The sequence below is a fragment of the Schistocerca cancellata genome, chromosome 8 (genome assembly GCF_023864275.1).
Source record: "Schistocerca cancellata isolate TAMUIC-IGC-003103 chromosome 8, iqSchCanc2.1, whole genome shotgun sequence".
NCBI classification, from domain to species: domain Eukaryota; kingdom Metazoa; phylum Arthropoda; class Insecta; order Orthoptera; family Acrididae; genus Schistocerca; species Schistocerca cancellata.
The window spans coordinates 81,678,151-81,705,223 of record NC_064633.1 but is presented as its reverse complement, the minus strand read 5'-3'; the positions used below and the strand labels follow the sequence as shown (position 1 = coordinate 81,705,223).

The window sequence follows — 27,073 nt, the reverse complement described above, 5'->3', positions numbered from 1 at the left end:
ACATCACGGCGCAAGCAGCGCGTAGCAGAAGGCGGTGGTGGTGTGTCGGTGAGCATGGTTGCTTCCCAAGTAACTGATCTGGGTTTGAAACCCGGACACCGCACGGAAGTTGTCTCCTTTACTCAGGAGAATGTTTTCAATGCTCGCGAACTGTCGTGTTACGAATGGTTTTCCTTCGCCCCTCGTCCCGCTCCGCGTAGGCTAGTGTGGATTGCGATTCACAGCATCGTGTGTCCCGTCCCCATGTGTCGACTTGTCTCGACTTTGCTCGGCTGACGCGAAAGCTGACGCTTGCAAATGGGCGTATATGTAGAGGACAGGCGCTAGAATCGACTGGGAGAGACCAACTCGACAAACACACAACGGACCCTTTCATTTGACTGTGGCCGCAGGTTCGCGAATTTGGGTACCGAGAGGCAAGAGACGGGTCAGCGTGCTGGACCGTATCATTACCGCGCAGCAACACCGAAAACTAAGGGAAAAGGCAAAATTAAAGAATCCAACAGCACGCAGACATCCTAGTTAGTCACCGAGCCGTGTACTAAGCACGCAAAAATGCTGCTTAACTTCGGTGATCGGACGAGAACCCGTGTCGTCAGCGTGGCACAGAAGTCGGCGAGAACGTTTCCAGACGTGTGGACATCTTAGTCCTTGTACAGATCACTTGAGATTTGCCTGGCAGTCTCTCGCGCTGCCTTCTAGGGAAGCAATATGGAATAGCCCTTGGTGGGACCTAATCCACAGCCTTCCCGTTATTAGCATGACACACTAACTTAGTGAGCTTACTGCCCACGCAATACGGCCGCTTCAGAACTCCAGTACCTCAGCCACCGTTTCATCTATCTTTATTAAGGCCCTACGATTCATTTAAACACGTATGTGTTGCTGTTGAGGTTTTCTCGCTGTCGCTTGGAACCTAGAGCCACAACACAACGACAACGGAAACGTCCGTGAGAAGAGCTAAAACTCGCCACAGGAAAAGTATGTTCCGCTATTTCTTTTCGACCGCTCGGGCTACCGGACGAGCGACGCCTGCACTGCTGTCACTGTCGTCTCTAGTAAAATCTGCATGGCGTGTTTCTGCGTAATTTACTTGTTCTATAAGATCAAGGGAGTATGTTAGTTTCAGAATGTTCAAAATGCATTGTCAGATGTGGGGTTCGAACCCACGCTCCCTTACGGGAACCAGAGCTTAAATCTGGCGCCTTAGACCGCTCGGCCAATCTGACGTGCGAGGCATTCGCTCCAGTGACTTCCATCTCTAGCAATATCTCAAGAACCTCGCTGCGAAATCTGTTTCTTTTTTCGGTAGGATGTAATTATGTCAGGTTTAGAATATTTAAGACACAATGTCAGACGTGGCGAAGGAAACGCACCCTCCCTTTCGGGAACCAATGTGGCGCGTTGGACCGCTTTCTTCCGTCGTTTCCAGTTTGAACTGTAACTAGCAAAACTGTATTTAGTAATAGTAACATTTTCACATTGATGCAAAGAAAACTAGATATTAACGAACGGCAAATAAGGCCGTTTCCTAGCAACAGCCACGCTGTGCATTACGCACTCGTGGGAAGCCAATGAAATACTTCCTGTGAGGCTCAAGCTGTCGACCTTCACTTTACAATACTTAGGCACTGCCCCGGTGGTACCGACGCATACATACTGAAACGCCTTTGGATCGTCAGTGGGTACTTCATATTAGAAATTTCATGTTCGCCCTGATGTGCATTAAAGGGCAGATTCTTCAGTGAAAGTTCGTTCTGCGCTCAGTTACAGTATATCGCCCTAGCAGCACCAGGAAAACGGGTTCAGATGTGCTCGCCTTCCACTCGGCGTTGAGCGCGTACAGCGAGATTGCCTTCGGCCTCTGGCGCCAGGAGGGAAGGCGACACATCACGGCGCAAGCAGCGCGTAGCAGAAGGCGGTGGTGGTGTGTCGGTGAGCATGGTTGCTTCCCAAGTAACTGATCTGGGTTTGAAACCCGGACACCGCACGGAAGTTGTCTCCTTTACTCAGGAGAATGTTTTCAATGCTCGCGAACTGTCGTGTTACGAATGGTTTTCCTTCGCCCCTCGTCCCGCTCCGCGTAGGCTAGTGTGGATTGCGATTCACAGCATCGTGTGTCCCGTCCCCATGTGTCGACTTGTCTCGACTTTGCTCGGCTGACGCGAAAGCTGACGCTTGCAAATGGGCGTATATGTAGAGGACAGGCGCTAGAATCGACTGGGAGAGACCAACTCGACAAACACACAACGGACCCTTTCATTTGACTGTGGCCGCAGGTTCGCGAATTTGGGTACCGAGAGGCAAGAGACGGGTCAGCGTGCTGGACCGTATCATTACCGCGCAGCAACACCGAAAACTAAGGGAAAAGGCAAAATTAAAGAATCCAACAGCACGCAGACATCCTAGTTAGTCACCGAGCCGTGTACTAAGCACGCAAAAATGCTGCTTAACTTCGGTGATCGGACGAGAACCCGTGTCGTCAGCGTGGCACAGAAGTCGGCGAGAACGTTTCCAGACGTGTGGACATCTTAGTCCTTGTACAGATCACTTGAGATTTGCCTGGCAGTCTCTCGCGCTGCCTTCTAGGGAAGCAATATGGAATAGCCCTTGGTGGGACCTAATCCACAGCCTTCCCGTTATTAGCATGACACACTAACTTAGTGAGCTTACTGCCCACGCAATACGGCCGCTTCAGAACTCCAGTACCTCAGCCACCGTTTCATCTATCTTTATTAAGGCCCTACGATTCATTTAAACACGTATGTGTTGCTGTTGAGGTTTTCTCGCTGTCGCTTGGAACCTAGAGCCACAACACAACGACAACGGAAACGTCCGTGAGAAGAGCTAAAACTCGCCACAGGAAAAGTATGTTCCGCTATTTCTTTTCGACCGCTCGGGCTACCGGACGAGCGACGCCTGCACTGCTGTCACTGTCGTCTCTAGTAAAATCTGCATGGCGTGTTTCTGCGTAATTTACTTGTTCTATAAGATCAAGGGAGTATGTTAGTTTCAGAATGTTCAAAATGCATTGTCAGATGTGGGGTTCGAACCCACGCTCCCTTACGGGAACCAGAGCTTAAATCTGGCGCCTTAGACCGCTCGGCCAATCTGACGTGCGAGGCATTCGCTCCAGTGACTTCCATCTCTAGCAATATCTCAAGAACCTCGCTGCGAAATCTGTTTCTTTTTTCGGTAGGATGTAATTATGTCAGGTTTAGAATATTTAAGACACAATGTCAGACGTGGCGAAGGAAACGCACCCTCCCTTTCGGGAACCAATGTGGCGCGTTGGACCGCTTTCTTCCGTCGTTTCCAGTTTGAACTGTAACTAGCAAAACTGTATTTAGTAATAGTAACATTTTCACATTGATGCAAAGAAAACTAGATATTAACGAACGGCAAATAAGGCCGTTTCCTAGCAACAGCCACGCTGTGCATTACGCACTCGTGGGAAGCCAATGAAATACTTCCTGTGAGGCTCAAGCTGTCGACCTTCACTTTACAATACTTAGGCACTGCCCCGGTGGTACCGACGCATACATACTGAAACGCCTTTGGATCGTCAGTGGGTACTTCATATTAGAAATTTCATGTTCGCCCTGATGTGCATTAAAGGGCAGATTCTTCAGTGAAAGTTCGTTCTGCGCTCAGTTACAGTATATCGCCCTAGCAGCACCAGGAAAACGGGTTCAGATGTGCTCGCCTTCCACTCGGCGTTGAGCGCGTACAGCGAGATTGCCTTCGGCCTCTGGCGCCAGGAGGGAAGGCGACACATCACGGCGCAAGCAGCGCGTAGCAGAAGGCGGTGGTGGTGTGTCGGTGAGCATGGTTGCTTCCCAAGTAACTGATCTGGGTTTGAAACCCGGACACCGCACGGAAGATGTCTCCTTTACTCAGGAGAATGTTTTCAATGCTCGCGAACTGTCGTGTTACGAATGGTTTTCCTTCGCCCCTCGTCCCGCTCCGCGTAGGCTAGTGAGGATTGCGATTCACAGCATCGTGTGTCCCGTCCCCATGTGTCGACTTGTCTCGACTTTGCTCGGCTGACGCGAAAGCTGACGCTTGCAAATGGGCGTATATGTAGAGGACAGGCGCTAGAATCGACTGGGAGAGACCAACTCGACAAACACACAACGGACCCTTTCATTTGACTGTGGCCGCAGGTTCGCGAATTTGGGTACCGAGAGGCAAGAGACGGGTCAGCGTGCTGGACCGTATCATTACCGCGCAGCAACACCGAAAACTAAGGGAAAAGGCAAAATTGAAGAATCCAACAGCACGCAGACATCCTAGTTAGTCACCGAGCCGTGTACTAAGCACGCAAAAATGCTGCTTAACTTCGGTGTCCGGACGAGAACCCGTGTCGTCAGCGTGGCACAGAAGTCGGCGAGAACGTTTCCAGACGTGTGGACATCTTAGTCCTTGTACAGATCACTTGAGATTTGCCTGGCAGTCTCTCGCGCTGCCTTTTAGGGAAGCAATATGGAATAGCCATTGGTGGGACCTAATCCACAGCCTTCCCGTTATTAGCATGACACACTAACTTAGTGAGCTTACTGCCCACGCAATACGGCCGCTTCAGAACTCCAGTACCTCAGCCACCGTTTCATCTATCTTTATTAAGGCCCTACGATTCATTTAAACACGTATGTGTTGCTGTTGAGGTTTTCTCGCTGTCGCTTGGAACCTAGAGCCACAACACAACGACAACGGAAACGTCCGTGAGAAGAGCTAAAACTCGCCACAGGAAAAGTATGTTCCGCTATTTCTTTTCGACCGCTCGGGCTACCGGACGAGCGACGCCTACACTGCTGTCACTGTCGTCTCTAGTAAAATCTGCATGGCGTGTTTCTGCGTAATTTACTTGTTCTATAAGATCAAGGGAGTATGTTAGTTTCAGAATGTTCAAAATGCATTGTCAGATGTGGGGTTCGAACCCACGCTCCCTTACGGGAACCAGAGCTTAAATCTGGCGCCTTAGACCGCTCGGCCAATCTGACGTGCGAGGCATTCGCTCCAGTGACTTCCATCTCTAGCAATATCTCAAGAACCTCGCTGCGAAATCTGTTTCTTTTTTCGGTAGGATGTAATTATGTCAGGTTTAGAATATTTAAGACACAATGTCAGACGTGGCGAAGGAAACGCACCCTCCCTTTCGGGAACCAATGTGGCGCGTTGGACCGCTTTCTTCCGTCGTTTCCAGTTTGAACTGTAACTAGCAAAACTGTATTTAGTAATAGTAACATTTTCACATTGATGCAAAGAAAACTAGATATTAACGAACGGCAAATAAGGCCGTTTCCTAGCAACAGCCACGCTGTGCATTACGCACTCGTGGGAAGCCAATGAAATACTTCCTGTGAGGCTCAAGCTGTCGACCTTCACTTTACAATACTTAGGCACTGCCCCGGTGGTACCGACGCATACATACTGAAACGCCTTTGGATCGTCAGTGGGTACTTCATATTAGAAATTTCATGTTCGCCCTGATGTGCATTAAAGGGCAGATTCTTCAGTGAAAGTTCGTTCTGCGCTCAGTTACAGTATATCGCCCTAGCAGCACCAGGAAAACGGGTTCAGATGTGCTCGCCTTCCACTCGGCGTTGAGCGCGTACAGCGAGATTGCCTTCGGCCTCTGGCGCCAGGAGGGAAGGCGACACATCACGGCGCAAGCAGCGCGTAGCAGAAGGCGGTGGTGGTGTGTCGGTGAGCATGGTTGCTTCCCAAGTAACTGATCTGGGTTTGAAACCCGGACACCGCACGGAAGTTGTCTCCTTTACTCAGGAGAATGTTTTCAATGCTCGCGAACTGTCGTGTTACGAATGGTTTTCCTTCGCCCCTCGTCCCGCTCCGCGTAGGCTAGTGTGGATTGCGATTCACAGCATCGTGTGTCCCGTCCCCATGTGTCGACTTGTCTCGACTTTGCTCGGCTGACGCGAAAGCTGACGCTTGCAAATGGGCGTATATGTAGAGGACAGGCGCTAGAATCGACTGGGAGAGACCAACTCGACAAACACACAACGGACCCTTTCATTTGACTGTGGCCGCAGGTTCGCGAATTTGGGTACCGAGAGGCAAGAGACGGGTCAGCGTGCTGGACCGTATCATTACCGCGCAGCAACACCGAAAACTAAGGGAAAAGGCAAAATTAAAGAATCCAACAGCACGCAGACATCCTAGTTAGTCACCGAGCCGTGTACTAAGCACGCAAAAATGCTGCTTAACTTCGGTGATCGGACGAGAACCCGTGTCGTCAGCGTGGCACAGAAGTCGGCGAGAACGTTTCCAGACGTGTGGACATCTTAGTCCTTGTACAGATCACTTGAGATTTGCCTGGCAGTCTCTCGCGCTGCCTTCTAGGGAAGCAATATGGAATAGCCCTTGGTGGGACCTAATCCACAGCCTTCCCGTTATTAGCATGACACACTAACTTAGTGAGCTTACTGCCCACGCAATACGGCCGCTTCAGAACTCCAGTACCTCAGCCACCGTTTCATCTATCTTTATTAAGGCCCTACGATTCATTTAAACACGTATGTGTTGCTGTTGAGGTTTTCTCGCTGTCGCTTGGAACCTAGAGCCACAACACAACGACAACGGAAACGTCCGTGAGAAGAGCTAAAACTCGCCACAGGAAAAGTATGTTCCGCTATTTCTTTTCGACCGCTCGGGCTACCGGACGAGCGACGCCTGCACTGCTGTCACTGTCGTCTCTAGTAAAATCTGCATGGCGTGTTTCTGCGTAATTTACTTGTTCTATAAGATCAAGGGAGTATGTTAGTTTCAGAATGTTCAAAATGCATTGTCAGATGTGGGGTTCGAACCCACGCTCCCTTATGGGAACCAGAGCTTAAATCTGGCGCCTTAGACCGCTCGGCCAATCTGACGTGCGAGGCATTCGCTCCAGTGACTTCCATCTCTAGCAATATCTCAAGAACCTCGCTGCGAAATCTGTTTCTTTTTTCGGTAGGATGTAATTATGTCAGGTTTAGAATATTTAAGACACAATGTCAGACGTGGCGAAGGAAACGCACCCTCCCTTTCGGGAACCAATGTGGCGCGTTGGACCGCTTTCTTCCGTCGTTTCCAGTTTGAACTGTAACTAGCAAAACTGTATTTAGTAATAGTAACATTTTCACATTGATGCAAAGAAAACTAGATATTAACGAACGGCAAATAAGGCCGTTTCCTAGCAACAGCCACGCTGTGCATTACGCACTCGTGGGAAGCCAATGAAATACTTCCTGTGAGGCTCAAGCTGTCGACCTTCACTTTACAATACTTAGGCACTGCCCCGGTGGTACCGACGCATACATACTGAAACGCCTTTGGATCGTCAGTGGGTACTTCATATTAGAAATTTCATGTTCGCCCTGATGTGCATTAAAGGGCAGATTCTTCAGTGAAAGTTCGTTCTGCGCTCAGTTACAGTATATCGCCCTAGCAGCACCAGGAAAACGGGTTCAGATGTGCTCGCCTTCCACTCGGCGTTGAGCGCGTACAGCGAGATTGCCTTCGGCCTCTGGCGCCAGGAGGGAAGGCGACACATCACGGCGCAAGCAGCGCGTAGCAGAAGGCGGTGGTGGTGTGTCGGTGAGCATGGTTGCTTCCCAAGTAACTGATCTGGGTTTGAAACCCGGACACCGCACGGAAGTTGTCTCCTTTACTCAGGAGAATGTTTTCAATGCTCGCGAACTGTCGTGTTACGAATGGTTTTCCTTCGCCCCTCGTCCCGCTCCGCGTAGGCTAGTGAGGATTGCGATTCACAGCATCGTGTGTCCCGTCCCCATGTGTCGACTTGTCTCGACTTTGCTCGGCTGACGCGAAAGCTGACGCTTGCAAATGGGCGTATATGTAGAGGACAGGCGCTAGAATCGACTGGGAGAGACCAACTCGACAAACACACAACGGACCCTTTCATTTGACTGTGGCCGCAGGTTCGCGAATTTGGGTACCGAGAGGCAAGAGACGGGTCAGCGTGCTGGACCGTATCATTACCGCGCAGCAACACCGAAAACTAAGGGAAAAGGCAAAATTAAAGAATCCAACAGCACGCAGACATCCTAGTTAGTCACCGAGCCGTGTACTAAGCACGCAAAAATGCTGCTTAACTTCGGTGATCGGACGAGAACCCGTGTCGTCAGCGTGGCACAGAAGTCGGCGAGAACGTTTCCAGACGTGTGGACATCTTAGTCCTTGTACAGATCACTTGAGATTTGCCTGGCAGTCTCTCGCGCTGCCTTCTAGGGAAGCAATATGGAATAGCCCTTGGTGGGACCTAATCCACAGCCTTCCCGTTATTAGCATGACACACTAACTTAGTGAGCTTACTGCCCACGCAATACGGCCGCTTCAGAACTCCAGTACCTCAGCCACCGTTTCATCTATCTTTATTAAGGCCCTACGATTCATTTAAACACGTATGTGTTGCTGTTGAGGTTTTCTCGCTGTCGCTTGGAACCTAGAGCCACAACACAACGACAACGGAAACGTCCGTGAGAAGAGCTAAAACTCGCCACAGGAAAAGTATGTTCCGCTATTTCTTTTCGACCGCTCGGGCTACCGGACGAGCGACGCCTGCACTGCTGTCACTGTCGTCTCTAGTAAAATCTGCATGGCGTGTTTCTGCGTAATTTACTTGTTCTATAAGATCAAGGGAGTATGTTAGTTTCAGAATGTTCAAAATGCATTGTCAGATGTGGGGTTCGAACCCACGCTCCCTTACGGGAACCAGAGCTTAAATCTGGCGCCTTAGACCGCTCGGCCAATCTGACGTGCGAGGCATTCGCTCCAGTGACTTCCATCTCTAGCAATATCTCAAGAACCTCGCTGCGAAATCTGTTTCTTTTTTCGGTAGGATGTAATTATGTCAGGTTTAGAATATTTAAGACACAATGTCAGACGTGGCGAAGGAAACGCACCCTCCCTTTCGGGAACCAATGTGGCGCGTTGGACCGCTTTCTTCCGTCGTTTCCAGTTTGAACTGTAACTAGCAAAACTGTATTTAGTAATAGTAACATTTTCACATTGATGCAAAGAAAACTAGATATTAACGAACGGCAAATAAGGCCGTTTCCTAGCAACAGCCACGCTGTGCATTACGCACTCGTGGGAAGCCAATGAAATACTTCCTGTGAGGCTCAAGCTGTCGACCTTCACTTTACAATACTTAGGCACTGCCCCGGTGGTACCGACGCATACATACTGAAACGCCTTTGGATCGTCAGTGGGTACTTCATATTAGAAATTTCATGTTCGCCCTGATGTGCATTAAAGGGCAGATTCTTCAGTGAAAGTTCGTTCTGCGCTCAGTTACAGTATATCGCCCTAGCAGCACCAGGAAAACGGGTTCAGATGTGCTCGCCTTCCACTCGGCGTTGAGCGCGTACAGCGAGATTGCCTTCGGCCTCTGGCGCCAGGAGGGAAGGCGACACATCACGGCGCAAGCAGCGCGTAGCAGAAGGCGGTGGTGGTGTGTCGGTGAGCATGGTTGCTTCCCAAGTAACTGATCTGGGTTTGAAACCCGGACACCGCACGGAAGTTGTCTCCTTTACTCAGGAGAATGTTTTCAATGCTCGCGAACTGTCGTGTTACGAATGGTTTTCCTTCGCCCCTCGTCCCGCTCCGCGTAGGCTAGTGAGGATTGCGATTCACAGCATCGTGTGTCCCGTCCCCATGTGTCGACTTGTCTCGACTTTGCTCGGCTGACGCGAAAGCTGACGCTTGCAAATGGGCGTATATGTAGAGGACAGGCGCTAGAATCGACTGGGAGAGACCAACTCGACAAACACACAACGGACCCTTTCATTTGACTGTGGCCGCAGGTTCGCGAATTTGGGTACCGAGAGGCAAGAGACGGGTCAGCGTGCTGGACCGTATCATTACCGCGCAGCAACACCGAAAACTAAGGGAAAAGGCAAAATTGAAGAATCCAACAGCACGCAGACATCCTAGTTAGTCACCGAGCCGTGTACTAAGCACGCAAAAATGCTGCTTAACTTCGGTGTCCGGACGAGAACCCGTGTCGTCAGCGTGGCACAGAAGTCGGCGAGAACGTTTCCAGACGTGTGGACATCTTAGTCCTTGTACAGATCACTTGAGATTTGCCTGGCAGTCTCTCGCGCTGCCTTTTAGGGAAGCAATATGGAATAGCCATTGGTGGGACCTAATCCACAGCCTTCCCGTTATTAGCATGACACACTAACTTAGTGAGCTTACTGCCCACGCAATACGGCCGCTTCAGAACTCCAGTACCTCAGCCACCGTTTCATCTATCTTTATTAAGGCCCTACGATTCATTTAAACACGTATGTGTTGCTGTTGAGGTTTTCTCGCTGTCGCTTGGAACCTAGAGCCACAACACAACGACAACGGAAACGTCCGTGAGAAGAGCTAAAACTCGCCACAGGAAAAGTATGTTCCGCTATTTCTTTTCGACCGCTCGGGCTACCGGACGAGCGACGCCTACACTGCTGTCACTGTCGTCTCTAGTAAAATCTGCATGGCGTGTTTCTGCGTAATTTACTTGTTCTATAAGATCAAGGGAGTATGTTAGTTTCAGAATGTTCAAAATGCATTGTCAGATGTGGGGTTCGAACCCACGCTCCCTTACGGGAACCAGAGCTTAAATCTGGCGCCTTAGACCGCTCGGCCAATCTGACGTGCGAGGCATTCGCTCCAGTGACTTCCATCTCTAGCAATATCTCAAGAACCTCGCTGCGAAATCTGTTTCTTTTTTCGGTAGGATGTAATTATGTCAGGTTTAGAATATTTAAGACACAATGTCAGACGTGGCGAAGGAAACGCACCCTCCCTTTCGGGAACCAATGTGGCGCGTTGGACCGCTTTCTTCCGTCGTTTCCAGTTTGAACTGTAACTAGCAAAACTGTATTTAGTAATAGTAACATTTTCACATTGATGCAAAGAAAACTAGATATTAACGAACGGCAAATAAGGCCGTTTCCTAGCAACAGCCACGCTGTGCATTACGCACTCGTGGGAAGCCAATGAAATACTTCCTGTGAGGCTCAAGCTGTCGACCTTCACTTTACAATACTTAGGCACTGCCCCGGTGGTACCGACGCATACATACTGAAACGCCTTTGGATCGTCAGTGGGTACTTCATATTAGAAATTTCATGTTCGCCCTGATGTGCATTAAAGGGCAGATTCTTCAGTGAAAGTTCGTTCTGCGCTCAGTTACAGTATATCGCCCTAGCAGCACCAGGAAAACGGGTTCAGATGTGCTCGCCTTCCACTCGGCGTTGAGCGCGTACAGCGAGATTGCCTTCGGCCTCTGGCGCCAGGAGGGAAGGCGACACATCACGGCGCAAGCAGCGCGTAGCAGAAGGCGGTGGTGGTGTGTCGGTGAGCATGGTTGCTTCCCAAGTAACTGATCTGGGTTTGAAACCCGGACACCGCACGGAAGTTGTCTCCTTTACTCAGGAGAATGTTTTCAATGCTCGCGAACTGTCGTGTTACGAATGGTTTTCCTTCGCCCCTCGTCCCGCTCCGCGTAGGCTAGTGTGGATTGCGATTCACAGCATCGTGTGTCCCGTCCCCATGTGTCGACTTGTCTCGACTTTGCTCGGCTGACGCGAAAGCTGACGCTTGCAAATGGGCGTATATGTAGAGGACAGGCGCTAGAATCGACTGGGAGAGACCAACTCGACAAACACACAACGGACCCTTTCATTTGACTGTGGCCGCAGGTTCGCGAATTTGGGTACCGAGAGGCAAGAGACGGGTCAGCGTGCTGGACCGTATCATTACCGCGCAGCAACACCGAAAACTAAGGGAAAAGGCAAAATTGAAGAATCCAACAGCACGCAGACATCCTAGTTAGTCACCGAGCCGTGTACTAAGCACGCAAAAATGCTGCTTAACTTCGGTGTCCGGACGAGAACCCGTGTCGTCAGCGTGGCACAGAAGTCGGCGAGAACGTTTCCAGACGTGTGGACATCTTAGTCCTTGTACAGATCACTTGAGATTTGCCTGGCAGTCTCTCGCGCTGCCTTTTAGGGAAGCAATATGGAATAGCCATTGGTGGGACCTAATCCACAGCCTTCCCGTTATTAGCATGACACACTAACTTAGTGAGCTTACTGCCCACGCAATACGGCCGCTTCAGAACTCGAGTACCCGGGCCACCGTTTCATCTATCTTTATTAAGGCCCTACGATTCATTTAAACACGTATGTGTTGCTGTTGAGGTTTTCTCGCTGTCGCTTGGAACCTAGAGCCACAACACAACGACAACGGAAACGTCCGTGAGAAGAGCTAAAACTCGCCACAGGAAAAGTATGTTCCGCTATTTCTTTTCGACCGCTCGGGCTACCGGACGAGCGACGCCTACACTGCTGTCACTGTCGTCTCTAGTAAAATCTGCATGGCGTGTTTCTGCGTAATTTACTTGTTCTATAAGATCAAGGGAGTATGTTAGTTTCAGAATGTTCAAAATGCATTGTCAGATGTGGGGTTCGAACCCACGCTCCCTTACGGGAACCAGAGCTTAAATCTGGCGCCTTAGACCGCTCGGCCAATCTGACGTGCGAGGCATTCGCTCCAGTGACTTCCATCTCTAGCAATATCTCAAGAACCTCGCTGCGAAATCTGTTTCTTTTTTCGGTAGGATGTAATTATGTCAGGTTTAGAATATTTAAGACACAATGTCAGACGTGGCGAAGGAAACGCACCCTCCCTTTCGGGAACCAATGTGGCGCGTTGGACCGCTTTCTTCCGTCGTTTCCAGTTTGAACTGTAACTAGCAAAACTGTATTTAGTAATAGTAACATTTTCACATTGATGCAAAGAAAACTAGATATTAACGAACGGCAAATAAGGCCGTTTCCTAGCAACAGCCACGCTGTGCATTACGCACTCGTGGGAAGCCAATGAAATACTTCCTGTGAGGCTCAAGCTGTCGACCTTCACTTTACAATACTTAGGCACTGCCCCGGTGGTACCGACGCATACATACTGAAACGCCTTTGGATCGTCAGTGGGTACTTCATATTAGAAATTTCATGTTCGCCCTGATGTGCATTAAAGGGCAGATTCTTCAGTGAAAGTTCGTTCTGCGCTCAGTTACAGTATATCGCCCTAGCAGCACCAGGAAAACGGGTTCAGATGTGCTCGCCTTCCACTCGGCGTTGAGCGCGTACAGCGAGATTGCCTTCGGCCTCTGGCGCCAGGAGGGAAGGCGACACATCACGGCGCAAGCAGCGCGTAGCAGAAGGCGGTGGTGGTGTGTCGGTGAGCATGGTTGCTTCCCAAGTAACTGATCTGGGTTTGAAACCCGGACACCGCACGGAAGTTGTCTCCTTTACTCAGGAGAATGTTTTCAATGCTCGCGAACTGTCGTGTTACGAATGGTTTTCCTTCGCCCCTCGTCCCGCTCCGCGTAGGCTAGTGTGGATTGCGATTCACAGCATCGTGTGTCCCGTCCCCATGTGTCGACTTGTCTCGACTTTGCTCGGCTGACGCGAAAGCTGACGCTTGCAAATGGGCGTATATGTAGAGGACAGGCGCTAGAATCGACTGGGAGAGACCAACTCGACAAACACACAACGGACCCTTTCATTTGACTGTGGCCGCAGGTTCGCGAATTTGGGTACCGAGAGGCAAGAGACGGGTCAGCGTGCTGGACCGTATCATTACCGCGCAGCAACACCGAAAACTAAGGGAAAAGGCAAAATTGAAGAATCCAACAGCACGCAGACATCCTAGTTAGTCACCGAGCCGTGTACTAAGCACGCAAAAATGCTGCTTAACTTCGGTGTCCGGACGAGAACCCGTGTCGTCAGCGTGGCACAGAAGTCGGCGAGAACGTTTCCAGACGTGTGGACATCTTAGTCCTTGTACAGATCACTTGAGATTTGCCTGGCAGTCTCTCGCGCTGCCTTTTAGGGAAGCAATATGGAATAGCCATTGGTGGGACCTAATCCACAGCCTTCCCGTTATTAGCATGACACACTAACTTAGTGAGCTTACTGCCCACGCAATACGGCCGCTTCAGAACTCGAGTACCCGGGCCACCGTTTCATCTATCTTTATTAAGGCCCTACGATTCATTTAAACACGTATGTGTTGCTGTTGAGGTTTTCTCGCTGTCGCTTGGAACCTAGAGCCACAACACAACGACAACGGAAACGTCCGTGAGAAGAGCTAAAACTCGCCACAGGAAAAGTATGTTCCGCTATTTCTTTTCGACCGCTCGGGCTACCGGACGAGCGACGCCTACACTGCTGTCACTGTCGTCTCTAGTAAAATCTGCATGGCGTGTTTCTGCGTAATTTACTTGTTCTATAAGATCAAGGGAGTATGTTAGTTTCAGAATGTTCAAAATGCATTGTCAGATGTGGGGTTCGAACCCACGCTCCCTTACGGGAACCAGAGCTTAAATCTGGCGCCTTAGACCGCTCGGCCAATCTGACGTGCGAGGCATTCGCTCCAGTGACTTCCATCTCTAGCAATATCTCAAGAACCTCGCTGCGAAATCTGTTTCTTTTTTCGGTAGGATGTAATTATGTCAGGTTTAGAATATTTAAGACACAATGTCAGACGTGGCGAAGGAAACGCACCCTCCCTTTCGGGAACCAATGTGGCGCGTTGGACCGCTTTCTTCCGTCGTTTCCAGTTTGAACTGTAACTAGCAAAACTGTATTTAGTAATAGTAACATTTTCACATTGATGCAAAGAAAACTAGATATTAACGAACGGCAAATAAGGCCGTTTCCTAGCAACAGCCACGCTGTGCATTACGCACTCGTGGGAAGCCAATGAAATACTTCCTGTGAGGCTCAAGCTGTCGACCTTCACTTTACAATACTTAGGCACTGCCCCGGTGGTACCGACGCATACATACTGAAACGCCTTTGGATCGTCAGTGGGTACTTCATATTAGAAATTTCATGTTCGCCCTGATGTGCATTAAAGGGCAGATTCTTCAGTGAAAGTTCGTTCTGCGCTCAGTTACAGTATATCGCCCTAGCAGCACCAGGAAAACGGGTTCAGATGTGCTCGCCTTCCACTCGGCGTTGAGCGCGTACAGCGAGATTGCCTTCGGCCTCTGGCGCCAGGAGGGAAGGCGACACATCACGGCGCAAGCAGCGCGTAGCAGAAGGCGGTGGTGGTGTGTCGGTGAGCATGGTTGCTTCCCAAGTAACTGATCTGGGTTTGAAACCCGGACACCGCACGGAAGTTGTCTCCTTTACTCAGGAGAATGTTTTCAATGCTCGCGAACTGTCGTGTTACGAATGGTTTTCCTTCGCCCCTCGTCCCGCTCCGCGTAGGCTAGTGTGGATTGCGATTCACAGCATCGTGTGTCCCGTCCCCATGTGTCGACTTGTCTCGACTTTGCTCGGCTGACGCGAAAGCTGACGCTTGCAAATGGGCGTATATGTAGAGGACAGGCGCTAGAATCGACTGGGAGAGACCAACTCGACAAACACACAACGGACCCTTTCATTTGACTGTGGCCGCAGGTTCGCGAATTTGGGTACCGAGAGGCAAGAGACGGGTCAGCGTGCTGGACCGTATCATTACCGCGCAGCAACACCGAAAACTAAGGGAAAAGGCAAAATTGAAGAATCCAACAGCACGCAGACATCCTAGTTAGTCACCGAGCCGTGTACTAAGCACGCAAAAATGCTGCTTAACTTCGGTGTCCGGACGAGAACCCGTGTCGTCAGCGTGGCACAGAAGTCGGCGAGAACGTTTCCAGACGTGTGGACATCTTAGTCCTTGTACAGATCACTTGAGATTTGCCTGGCAGTCTCTCGCGCTGCCTTTTAGGGAAGCAATATGGAATAGCCATTGGTGGGACCTAATCCACAGCCTTCCCGTTATTAGCATGACACACTAACTTAGTGAGCTTACTGCCCACGCAATACGGCCGCTTCAGAACTCCAGTACCTCAGCCACCGTTTCATCTATCTTTATTAAGGCCCTACGATTCATTTAAACACGTATGTGTTGCTGTTGAGGTTTTCTCGCTGTCGCTTGGAACCTAGAGCCACAACACAACGACAACGGAAACGTCCGTGAGAAGAGCTAAAACTCGCCACAGGAAAAGTATGTTCCGCTATTTCTTTTCGACCGCTCGGGCTACCGGACGAGCGACGCCTACACTGCTGTCACTGTCGTCTCTAGTAAAATCTGCATGGCGTGTTTCTGCGTAATTTACTTGTTCTATAAGATCAAGGGAGTATGTTAGTTTCAGAATGTTCAAAATGCATTGTCAGATGTGGGGTTCGAACCCACGCTCCCTTACGGGAACCAGAGCTTAAATCTGGCGCCTTAGACCGCTCGGCCAATCTGACGTGCGAGGCATTCGCTCCAGTGACTTCCATCTCTAGCAATATCTCAAGAACCTCGCTGCGAAATCTGTTTCTTTTTTCGGTAGGATGTAATTATGTCAGGTTTAGAATATTTAAGACACAATGTCAGACGTGGCGAAGGAAACGCACCCTCCCTTTCGGGAACCAATGTGGCGCGTTGGACCGCTTTCTTCCGTCGTTTCCAGTTTGAACTGTAACTAGCAAAACTGTATTTAGTAATAGTAACATTTTCACATTGATGCAAAGAAAACTAGATATTAACGAACGGCAAATAAGGCCGTTTCCTAGCAACAGCCACGCTGTGCATTACGCACTCGTGGGAAGCCAATGAAATACTTCCTGTGAGGCTCAAGCTGTCGACCTTCACTTTACAATACTTAGGCACTGCCCCGGTGGTACCGACGCATACATACTGAAACGCCTTTGGATCGTCAGTGGGTACTTCATATTAGAAATTTCATGTTCGCCCTGATGTGCATTAAAGGGCAGATTCTTCAGTGAAAGTTCGTTCTGCGCTCAGTTACAGTATATCGCCCTAGCAGCACCAGGAAAACGGGTTCAGATGTGCTCGCCTTCCACTCGGCGTTGAGCGCGTACAGCGAGATTGCCTTCGGCCTCTGGCGCCAGGAGGGAAGGCGACACATCACGGCGCAAGCAGCGCGTAGCAGAAGGCGGTGGTGGTGTGTCGGTGAGCATGGTTGCTTCCCAAGTAACTGATCTGGGTTTGAAACCCGGACACCGCACGGAAGTTGTCTCCTTTACTCAGGAGAATGTTTTCAATGCTCGCGAACTGTCGTGTTACGAATGGTTTTCCTTCGCCCCTCGTCCCGCTCCGCGTAGGCTAGTGTGGATTGCGATTCACAGCATCGTGTGTCCCGTCCCCATGTGTCGACTTGTCTCGACTTTGCTCGGCTGACGCGAAAGCTGACGCTTGCAAATGGGCGTATATGTAGAGGACAGGCGCTAGAATCGACTGGGAGAGACCAACTCGACAAACACACAACGGACCCTTTCATTTGACTGTGGCCGCAGGTTCGCGAATTTGGGTACCGAGAGGCAAGAGACGGGTCAGCGTGCTGGACCGTATCATTACCGCGCAGCAACACCGAAAACTAAGGGAAAAGGCAAAATTAAAGAATCCAACAGCACGCAGACATCCTAGTTAGTCACCGAGCCGTGTACTAAGCACGCAAAAATGCTGCTTAACTTCGGTGATCGGACGAGAACCCGTGTCGTCAGCGTGGCACAGAAGTCGGCGAGAACGTTTCCAGACGTGTGGACATCTTAGTCCTTGTACAGATCACTTGAGATTTGCCTGGCAGTCTCTCGCGCTGCCTTCTAGGGAAGCAATATGGAATAGCCCTTGGTGGGACCTAATCCACAGCCTTCCCGTTATTAGCATGACACACTAACTTAGTGAGCTTACTGCCCACGCAATACGGCCGCTTCAGAACTCCAGTACCTCAGCCACCGTTTCATCTATCTTTATTAAGGCCCTACGATTCATTTAAACACGTATGTGTTGCTGTTGAGGTTTTCTCGCTGTCGCTTGGAACCTAGAGCCACAACACAACGACAACGGTAACGTCCGTGAGAAGAGCTAAAACTCGGCACAGGAAAAGTATGTTCCGCTATTTCTTTTCGACCGCTCGGGCTACCGGACGAGCGACGCCTGCACTGCTGTCACTGTCGTCTCTAGTAAAATCTGCATGGCGTGTTTCTGCGTAATTTACTTGTTCTATAAGATCAAGGGAGTATGTTAGTTTCAGAATGTTCAAAATGCATTGTCAGATGTGGGGTTCGAACCCACGCTCCCTTACGGGAACCAGAGCTTAAATCTGGCGCCTTAGACCGCTCGGCCAATCTGACGTGCGAGGCATTCGCTCCAGTGACTTCCATCTCTAGCAATATCTCAAGAACCTCGCTGCGAAATCTGTTTCTTTTTTCGGTAGGATGTAATTATGTCAGGTTTAGAATATTTAAGACACAATGTCAGACGTGGCGAAGGAAACGCACCCTCCCTTTCGGGAACCAATGTGGCGCGTTGGACCGCTTTCTTCCGTCGTTTCCAGTTTGAACTGTAACTAGCAAAACTGTATTTAGTAATAGTAACATTTTCACATTGATGCAAAGAAAACTAGATATTAACGAACGGCAAATAAGGCCGTTTCCTAGCAACAGCCACGCTGTGCATTACGCACTCGTGGGAAGCCAATGAAATACTTCCTGTGAGGCTCAAGCTGTCGACCTTCACTTTACAATACTTAGGCACTGCCCCGGTGGTACCGACGCATACATACTGAAACGCCTTTGGATCGTCAGTGGGTACTTCATATTAGAAATTTCATGTTCGCCCTGATGTGCATTAAAGGGCAGATTCTTCAGTGAAAGTTCGTTCTGCGCTCAGTTACAGTATATCGCCCTAGCAGCACCAGGAAAACGGGTTCAGATGTGCTCGCCTTCCACTCGGCGTTGAGCGCGTACAGCGAGATTGCCTTCGGCCTCTGGCGCCAGGAGGGAAGGCGACACATCACGGCGCAAGCAGCGCGTAGCAGAAGGCGGTGGTGGTGTGTCGGTGAGCATGGTTGCTTCCCAAGTAACTGATCTGGGTTTGAAACCCGGACACCGCACGGAAGTTGTCTCCTTTACTCAGGAGAATGTTTTCAATGCTCGCGAACTGTCGTGTTACGAATGGTTTTCCTTCGCCCCTCGTCCCGCTCCGCGTAGGCTAGTGTGGATTGCGATTCACAGCATCGTGTGTCCCGTCCCCATGTGTCGACTTGTCTCGACTTTGCTCGGCTGACGCGAAAGCTGACGCTTGCAAATGGGCGTATATGTAGAGGACAGGCGCTAGAATCGACTGGGAGAGACCAACTCGACAAACACACAACGGACCCTTTCATTTGACTGTGGCCGCAGGTTCGCGAATTTGGGTACCGAGAGGCAAGAGACGGGTCAGCGTGCTGGACCGTATCATTACCGCGCAGCAACACCGAAAACTAAGGGAAAAGGCAAAATTGAAGAATCCAACAGCACGCAGACATCCTAGTTAGTCACCGAGCCGTGTACTAAGCACGCAAAAATGCTGCTTAACTTCGGTGTCCGGACGAGAACCCGTGTCGTCAGCGTGGCACAGAAGTCAGCGAGAACGTTTCCAGACGTGTGGACATCTTAGTCCTTGTACAGATCACTTGAGATTTGCCTGGCAGTCTCTCGCGCTGCCTTTTAGGGAAGCAATATGGAATAGCCATTGGTGGGACCTAATCCACAGCCTTCCCGTTATTAGCATGACACACTAACTTAGTGAGCTTACTGCCCACGCAATACGGCCGCTTCAGAACTCCAGTACCTCAGCCACCGTTTCATCTATCTTTATTAAGGCCCTACGATTCATTTAAACACGTATGTGTTGCTGTTGAGGTTTTCTCGCTGTCGCTTGGAACCTAGAGCCACAACACAACGACAACGGAAACGTCCGTGAGAAGAGCTAAAACTCGCCACAGGAAAAGTATGTTCCGCTATTTCTTTTCGACCGCTCGGGCTACCGGACGAGCGACGCCTACACTGCTGTCACTGTCGTCTCTAGTAAAATCTGCATGGCGTGTTTCTGCGTAATTTACTTGTTCTATAAGATCAAGGGAGTATGTTAGTTTCAGAATGTTCAAAATGCATTGTCAGATGTGGGGTTCGAACCCACGCTCCCTTACGGGAACCAGAGCTTAAATCTGGCGCCTTAGACCGCTCGGCCAATCTGACGTGCGAGGCATTCGCTCCAGTGACTTCCATCTCTAGCAATATCTCAAGAACCTCGCTGCGAAATCTGTTTCTTTTTTCGGTAGGATGTAATTATGTCAGGTTTAGAATATTTAAGACACAATGTCAGACGTGGCGAAGGAAACGCACCCTCCCTTTCGGGAACCAATGTGGCGCGTTGGACCGCTTTCTTCCGTCGTTTCCAGTTTGAACTGTAACTAGCAAAACTGTATTTAGTAATAGTAACATTTTCACATTGATGCAAAGAAAACTAGATATTAACGAACGGCAAATAAGGCCGTTTCCTAGCAACAGCCACGCTGTGCATTACGCACTCGTGGGAAGCCAATGAAATACTTCCTGTGAGGCTCAAGCTGTCGACCTTCACTTTACAATACTTAGGCACTGCCCCGGTGGTACCGACGCATACATACTGAAACGCCTTTGGATCGTCAGTGGGTACTTCATATTAGAAATTTCATGTTCGCCCTGATGTGCATTAAAGGGCAGATTCTTCAGTGAAAGTTCGTTCTGCGCTCAGTTACAGTATATCGCCCTAGCAGCACCAGGAAAACGGGTTCAGATGTGCTCGCCTTCCACTCGGCGTTGAGCGCGTACAGCGAGATTGCCTTCGGCCTCTGGCGCCAGGAGGGAAGGCGACACATCACGGCGCAAGCAGCGCGTAGCAGAAGGCGGTGGTGGTGTGTCGGTGAGCATGGTTGCTTCCCAAGTAACTGATCTGGGTTTGAAACCCGGACACCGCACGGAAGTTGTCTCCTTTACTCAGGAGAATGTTTTCAATGCTCGCGAACTGTCGTGTTACGAATGGTTTTCCTTCGCCCCTCGTCCCGCTCCGCGTAGGCTAGTGTGGATTGCGATTCACAGCATCGTGTGTCCCGTCCCCATGTGTCGACTTGTCTCGACTTTGCTCGGCTGACGCGAAAGCTGACGCTTGCAAATGGGCGTATATGTAGAGGACAGGCGCTAGAATCGACTGGGAGAGACCAACTCGACAAACACACAACGGACCCTTTCATTTGACTGTGGCCGCAGGTTCGCGAATTTGGGTACCGAGAGGCAAGAGACGGGTCAGCGTGCTGGACCGTATCATTACCGCGCAGCAACACCGAAAACTAAGGGAAAAGGCAAAATTGAAGAATCCAACAGCACGCAGACATCCTAGTTAGTCACCGAGCCGTGTACTAAGCACGCAAAAATGCTGCTTAACTTCGGTGTCCGGACGAGAACCCGTGTCGTCAGCGTGGCACAGAAGTCGGCGAGAACGTTTCCAGACGTGTGGACATCTTAGTCCTTGTACAGATCACTTGAGATTTGCCTGGCAGTCTCTCGCGCTGCCTTTTAGGGAAGCAATATGGAATAGCCATTGGTGGGACCTAATCCACAGCCTTCCCGTTATTAGCATGACACACTAACTTAGTGAGCTTACTGCCCACGCAATACGGCCGCTTCAGAACTCCAGTACCTCAGCCACCGTTTCATCTATCTTTATTAAGGCCCTACGATTCATTTAAACACGTATGTGTTGCTGTTGAGGTTTTCTCGCTGTCGCTTGGAACCTAGAGCCACAACACAACGACAACGGAAACGTCCGTGAGAAGAGCTAAAACTCGCCACAGGAAAAGTATGTTCCGCTATTTCTTTTCGACCGCTCGGGCTACCGGACGAGCGACGCCTACACTGCTGTCACTGTCGTCTCTAGTAAAATCTGCATGGCGTGTTTCTGCGTAATTTACTTGTTCTATAAGATCAAGGGAGTATGTTAGTTTCAGAATGTTCAAAATGCATTGTCAGATGTGGGGTTCGAACCCACGCTCCCTTACGGGAACCAGAGCTTAAATCTGGCGCCTTAGACCGCTCGGCCAATCTGACGTGCGAGGCATTCGCTCCAGTGACTTCCATCTCTAGCAATATCTCAAGAACCTCGCTGCGAAATCTGTTTCTTTTTTCGGTAGGATGTAATTATGTCAGGTTTAGAATATTTAAGACACAATGTCAGACGTGGCGAAGGAAACGCACCCTCCCTTTCGGGAACCAATGTGGCGCGTTGGACCGCTTTCTTCCGTCGTTTCCAGTTTGAACTGTAACTAGCAAAACTGTATTTAGTAATAGTAACATTTTCACATTGATGCAAAGAAAACTAGATATTAACGAACGGCAAATAAGGCCGTTTCCTAGCAACAGCCACGCTGTGCATTACGCACTCGTGGGAAGCCAATGAAATACTTCCTGTGAGGCTCAAGCTGTCGACCTTCACTTTACAATACTTAGGCACTGCCCCGGTGGTACCGACGCATACATACTGAAACGCCTTTGGATCGTCAGTGGGTACTTCATATTAGAAATTTCATGTTCGCCCTGATGTGCATTAAAGGGCAGATTCTTCAGTGAAAGTTCGTTCTGCGCTCAGTTACAGTATATCGCCCTAGCAGCACCAGGAAAACGGGTTCAGATGTGCTCGCCTTCCACTCGGCGTTGAGCGCGTACAGCGAGATTGCCTTCGGCCTCTGGCGCCAGGAGGGAAGGCGACACATCACGGCGCAAGCAGCGCGTAGCAGAAGGCGGTGGTGGTGTGTCGGTGAGCATGGTTGCTTCCCAAGTAACTGATCTGGGTTTGAAACCCGGACACCGCACGGAAGTTGTCTCCTTTACTCAGGAGAATGTTTTCAATGCTCGCGAACTGTCGTGTTACGAATGGTTTTCCTTCGCCCCTCGTCCCGCTCCGCGTAGGCTAGTGTGGATTGCGATTCACAGCATCGTGTGTCCCGTCCCCATGTGTCGACTTGTCTCGACTTTGCTCGGCTGACGCGAAAGCTGACGCTTGCAAATGGGCGTATATGTAGAGGACAGGCGCTAGAATCGACTGGGAGAGACCAACTCGACAAACACACAACGGACCCTTTCATTTGACTGTGGCCGCAGGTTCGCGAATTTGGGTACCGAGAGGCAAGAGACGGGTCAGCGTGCTGGACCGTATCATTACCGCGCAGCAACACCGAAAACTAAGGGAAAAGGCAAAATTAAAGAATCCAACAGCACGCAGACATCCTAGTTAGTCACCGAGCCGTGTACTAAGCACGCAAAAATGCTGCTTAACTTCGGTGATCGGACGAGAACCCGTGTCGTCAGCGTGGCACAGAAGTCGGCGAGAACGTTTCCAGACGTGTGGACATCTTAGTCCTTGTACAGATCACTTGAGATTTGCCTGGCAGTCTCTCGCGCTGCCTTCTAGGGAAGCAATATGGAATAGCCCTTGGTGGGACCTAATCCACAGCCTTCCCGTTATTAGCATGACACACTAACTTAGTGAGCTTACTGCCCACGCAATACGGCCGCTTCAGAACTCCAGTACCTCAGCCACCGTTTCATCTATCTTTATTAAGGCCCTACGATTCATTTAAACACGTATGTGTTGCTGTTGAGGTTTTCTCGCTGTCGCTTGGAACCTAGAGCCACAACACAACGACAACGGTAACGTCCGTGAGAAGAGCTAAAACTCGGCACAGGAAAAGTATGTTCCGCTATTTCTTTTCGACCGCTCGGGCTACCGGACGAGCGACGCCTGCACTGCTGTCACTGTCGTCTCTAGTAAAATCTGCATGGCGTGTTTCTGCGTAATTTACTTGTTCTATAAGATCAAGGGAGTATGTTAGTTTCAGAATGTTCAAAATGCATTGTCAGATGTGGGGTTCGAACCCACGCTCCCTTACGGGAACCAGAGCTTAAATCTGGCGCCTTAGACCGCTCGGCCAATCTGACGTGCGAGGCATTCGCTCCAGTGACTTCCATCTCTAGCAATATCTCAAGAACCTCGCTGCGAAATCTGTTTCTTTTTTCGGTAGGATGTAATTATGTCAGGTTTAGAATATTTAAGACACAATGTCAGACGTGGCGAAGGAAACGCACCCTCCCTTTCGGGAACCAATGTGGCGCGTTGGACCGCTTTCTTCCGTCGTTTCCAGTTTGAACTGTAACTAGCAAAACTGTATTTAGTAATAGTAACATTTTCACATTGATGCAAAGAAAACTAGATATTAACGAACGGCAAATAAGGCCGTTTCCTAGCAACAGCCACGCTGTGCATTACGCACTCGTGGGAAGCCAATGAAATACTTCCTGTGAGGCTCAAGCTGTCGACCTTCACTTTACAATACTTAGGCACTGCCCCGGTGGTACCGACGCATACATACTGAAACGCCTTTGGATCGTCAGTGGGTACTTCATATTAGAAATTTCATGTTCGCCCTGATGTGCATTAAAGGGCAGATTCTTCAGTGAAAGTTCGTTCTGCGCTCAGTTACAGTATATCGCCCTAGCAGCACCAGGAAAACGGGTTCAGATGTGCTCGCCTTCCACTCGGCGTTGAGCGCGTACAGCGAGATTGCCTTCGGCCTCTGGCGCCAGGAGGGAAGGCGACACATCACGGCGCAAGCAGCGCGTAGCAGAAGGCGGTGGTGGTGTGTCGGTGAGCATGGTTGCTTCCCAAGTAACTGATCTGGGTTTGAAACCCGGACACCGCACGGAAGTTGTCTCCTTTACTCAGGAGAATGTTTTCAATGCTCGCGAACTGTCGTGTTACGAATGGTTTTCCTTCGCCCCTCGTCCCGCTCCGCGTAGGCTAGTGTGGATTGCGATTCACAGCATCGTGTGTCCCGTCCCCATGTGTCGACTTGTCTCGACTTTGCTCGGCTGACGCGAAAGCTGACGCTTGCAAATGGGCGTATATGTAGAGGACAGGCGCTAGAATCGACTGGGAGAGACCAACTCGACAAACACACAACGGACCCTTTCATTTGACTGTGGCCGCAGGTTCGCGAATTTGGGTACCGAGAGGCAAGAGACGGGTCAGCGTGCTGGACCGTATCATTACCGCGCAGCAACACCGAAAACTAAGGGAAAAGGCAAAATTGAAGAATCCAACAGCACGCAGACATCCTAGTTAGTCACCGAGCCGTGTACTAAGCACGCAAAAATGCTGCTTAACTTCGGTGTCCGGACGAGAACCCGTGTCGTCAGCGTGGCACAGAAGTCAGCGAGAACGTTTCCAGACGTGTGGACATCTTAGTCCTTGTACAGATCACTTGAGATTTGCCTGGCAGTCTCTCGCGCTGCCTTTTAGGGAAGCAATATGGAATAGCCATTGGTGGGACCTAATCCACAGCCTTCCCGTTATTAGCATGACACACTAACTTAGTGAGCTTACTGCCCACGCAATACGGCCGCTTCAGAACTCCAGTACCTCAGCCACCGTTTCATCTATCTTTATTAAGGCCCTACGATTCATTTAAACACGTATGTGTTGCTGTTGAGGTTTTCTCGCTGTCGCTTGGAACCTAGAGCCACAACACAACGACAACGGAAACGTCCGTGAGAAGAGCTAAAACTCGCCACAGGAAAAGTATGTTCCGCTATTTCTTTTCGACCGCTCGGGCTACCGGACGAGCGACGCCTACACTGCTGTCACTGTCGTCTCTAGTAAAATCTGCATGGCGTGTTTCTGCGTAATTTACTTGTTCTATAAGATCAAGGGAGTATGTTAGTTTCAGAATGTTCAAAATGCATTGTCAGATGTGGGGTTCGAACCCACGCTCCCTTACGGGAACCAGAGCTTAAATCTGGCGCCTTAGACCGCTCGGCCAATCTGACGTGCGAGGCATTCGCTCCAGTGACTTCCATCTCTAGCAATATCTCAAGAACCTCGCTGCGAAATCTGTTTCTTTTTTCGGTAGGATGTAATTATGTCAGGTTTAGAATATTTAAGACACAATGTCAGACGTGGCGAAGGAAACGCACCCTCCCTTTCGGGAACCAATGTGGCGCGTTGGACCGCTTTCTTCCGTCGTTTCCAGTTTGAACTGTAACTAGCAAAACTGTATTTAGTAATAGTAACATTTTCACATTGATGCAAAGAAAACTAGATATTAACGAACGGCAAATAAGGCCGTTTCCTAGCAACAGCCACGCTGTGCATTACGCACTCGTGGGAAGCCAATGAAATACTTCCTGTGAGGCTCAAGCTGTCGACCTTCACTTTACAATACTTAGGCACTGCCCCGGTGGTACCGACGCATACATACTGAAACGCCTTTGGATCGTCAGTGGGTACTTCATATTAGAAATTTCATGTTCGCCCTGATGTGCATTAAAGGGCAGATTCTTCAGTGAAAGTTCGTTCTGCGCTCAGTTACAGTATATCGCCCTAGCAGCACCAGGAAAACGGGTTCAGATGTGCTCGCCTTCCACTCGGCGTTGAGCGCGTACAGCGAGATTGCCTTCGGCCTCTGGCGCCAGGAGGGAAGGCGACACATCACGGCGCAAGCAGCGCGTAGCAGAAGGCGGTGGTGGTGTGTCGGTGAGCATGGTTGCTTCCCAAGTAACTGATCTGGGTTTGAAACCCGGACACCGCACGGAAGTTGTCTCCTTTACTCAGGAGAATGTTTTCAATGCTCGCGAACTGTCGTGTTACGAATGGTTTTCCTTCGCCCCTCGTCCCGCTCCGCGTAGGCTAGTGTGGATTGCGATTCACAGCATCGTGTGTCCCGTCCCCATGTGTCGACTTGTCTCGACTTTGCTCGGCTGACGCGAAAGCTGACGCTTGCAAATGGGCGTATATGTAGAGGACAGGCGCTAGAATCGACTGGGAGAGACCAACTCGACAAACACACAACGGACCCTTTCATTTGACTGTGGCCGCAGGTTCGCGAATTTGGGTACCGAGAGGCAAGAGACGGGTCAGCGTGCTGGACCGTATCATTACCGCGCAGCAACACCGAAAACTAAGGGAAAAGGCAAAATTAAAGAATCCAACAGCACGCAGACATCCTAGTTAGTCACCGAGCCGTGTACTAAGCACGCAAAAATGCTGCTTAACTTCGGTGATCGGACGAGAACCCGTGTCGTCAGCGTGGCACAGAAGTCGGCGAGAACGTTTCCAGACGTGTGGACATCTTAGTCCTTGT

General features: G+C 50.1%; 14 non-coding genes across 14 annotated transcripts; all 14 read right to left on the bottom strand.

Annotated features, from left to right (window-relative positions):
* Positions 1-1,145: 1,145 nt before the first annotated feature.
* Positions 1,146-1,229, bottom strand: Trnal-uaa (transfer RNA leucine (anticodon UAA)). The gene has a single exon. It is a non-coding gene; the product is annotated as a tRNA-Leu (tRNA).
* A 1,803-nt stretch (positions 1,230-3,032) lies between these two features.
* Positions 3,033-3,116, bottom strand: Trnal-uaa (transfer RNA leucine (anticodon UAA)). Its single transcript has one exon. It is a non-coding gene; the product is annotated as a tRNA-Leu (tRNA).
* Positions 3,117-4,919: 1,803 nt separating this feature from the next.
* Positions 4,920-5,003, bottom strand: Trnal-uaa (transfer RNA leucine (anticodon UAA)). The gene has a single exon. It is a non-coding gene; the product is annotated as a tRNA-Leu (tRNA).
* A 1,803-nt stretch (positions 5,004-6,806) lies between these two features.
* Positions 6,807-6,890, bottom strand: Trnal-uaa (transfer RNA leucine (anticodon UAA)). The gene has a single exon. It is a non-coding gene; the product is annotated as a tRNA-Leu (tRNA).
* Positions 6,891-8,693: 1,803 nt separating this feature from the next.
* On the bottom strand, positions 8,694-8,777 carry Trnal-uaa (transfer RNA leucine (anticodon UAA)). The gene has a single exon. It is a non-coding gene; the product is annotated as a tRNA-Leu (tRNA).
* Positions 8,778-10,580: 1,803 nt separating this feature from the next.
* On the bottom strand, positions 10,581-10,664 carry Trnal-uaa (transfer RNA leucine (anticodon UAA)). Its single transcript has one exon. It is a non-coding gene; the product is annotated as a tRNA-Leu (tRNA).
* A 1,803-nt stretch (positions 10,665-12,467) lies between these two features.
* On the bottom strand, positions 12,468-12,551 carry Trnal-uaa (transfer RNA leucine (anticodon UAA)). Its single transcript has one exon. It is a non-coding gene; the product is annotated as a tRNA-Leu (tRNA).
* Positions 12,552-14,354: 1,803 nt separating this feature from the next.
* Positions 14,355-14,438, bottom strand: Trnal-uaa (transfer RNA leucine (anticodon UAA)). Its single transcript has one exon. It is a non-coding gene; the product is annotated as a tRNA-Leu (tRNA).
* Positions 14,439-16,241: 1,803 nt separating this feature from the next.
* Trnal-uaa (transfer RNA leucine (anticodon UAA)) lies at positions 16,242-16,325 on the bottom strand. Its single transcript has one exon. It is a non-coding gene; the product is annotated as a tRNA-Leu (tRNA).
* A 1,803-nt stretch (positions 16,326-18,128) lies between these two features.
* On the bottom strand, positions 18,129-18,212 carry Trnal-uaa (transfer RNA leucine (anticodon UAA)). Its single transcript has one exon. It is a non-coding gene; the product is annotated as a tRNA-Leu (tRNA).
* A 1,803-nt stretch (positions 18,213-20,015) lies between these two features.
* On the bottom strand, positions 20,016-20,099 carry Trnal-uaa (transfer RNA leucine (anticodon UAA)). The gene has a single exon. It is a non-coding gene; the product is annotated as a tRNA-Leu (tRNA).
* A 1,803-nt stretch (positions 20,100-21,902) lies between these two features.
* Trnal-uaa (transfer RNA leucine (anticodon UAA)) lies at positions 21,903-21,986 on the bottom strand. The gene has a single exon. It is a non-coding gene; the product is annotated as a tRNA-Leu (tRNA).
* Positions 21,987-23,789: 1,803 nt separating this feature from the next.
* Positions 23,790-23,873, bottom strand: Trnal-uaa (transfer RNA leucine (anticodon UAA)). Its single transcript has one exon. It is a non-coding gene; the product is annotated as a tRNA-Leu (tRNA).
* A 1,803-nt stretch (positions 23,874-25,676) lies between these two features.
* On the bottom strand, positions 25,677-25,760 carry Trnal-uaa (transfer RNA leucine (anticodon UAA)). The gene has a single exon. It is a non-coding gene; the product is annotated as a tRNA-Leu (tRNA).
* Positions 25,761-27,073: the final 1,313 nt, after the last annotated feature.